Genomic DNA, 549 nt, shown 5'->3' with positions numbered 1-549 from the left:
ACATAAACACGGGGGTCTGAATCACGCCAAGCACAGAATGCATTCCTGTCATCAAAACGATTCCTTCTCTGTGCATTTTCCGACCTCCCATTCTCCCTCGCTACGTCAATGCTTAGCTTACTTGTCGAGCAAACACTTATCCAAGTTTCCCTTCATGTGGGATGATGTTTATTCACAATTAAAATACATACTGCTTCTCCCTCAACTGCGTGTCAGAAGCTTAACCAAATGTTTGGACACAGAAGTAACTGATGCGGCGACAATAAAGTGCTTGAGATCGGAGGTTTCAAATGTGCTAAATCTGTCACGTTTTCTGTTGTATAAATCCACGCTTTATTTATATACCCTGCTATATAAATAAAGTGCTTGAGATCGGAGGTTTCAAATGTGTTAAATGTGTCATGTTCTCTCGTGTATAAATCCACGCTTTATACGGAACACACTATGCTACATTACTACACACAATAACCCTGTAGACTGAAAACGGTCCCAACAGATGCCATGGTTTTCGGTATTCTATATTTCTTGGCGACTTTTTAAAAGTTTTTC

At 40.1% G+C, this 549-nt stretch overlaps 1 protein-coding gene across 1 annotated transcript in view; it reads left to right on the top strand.

Moving 5' to 3' along the window:
• Positions 1 to 549, top strand: part of LOC119586532 (zwei Ig domain protein zig-8-like) — a 130,137-nt gene that overhangs the window by 122,163 nt on the left and 7,425 nt on the right. The window lies entirely within an intron of this gene.

The sequence above is a fragment of the Penaeus monodon genome, chromosome 21 (genome assembly GCF_015228065.2).
Source record: "Penaeus monodon isolate SGIC_2016 chromosome 21, NSTDA_Pmon_1, whole genome shotgun sequence".
In the NCBI taxonomy this organism is placed as follows: domain Eukaryota; kingdom Metazoa; phylum Arthropoda; class Malacostraca; order Decapoda; family Penaeidae; genus Penaeus; species Penaeus monodon.
This window is presented reverse-complemented; position numbering and strand designations above follow the sequence as displayed.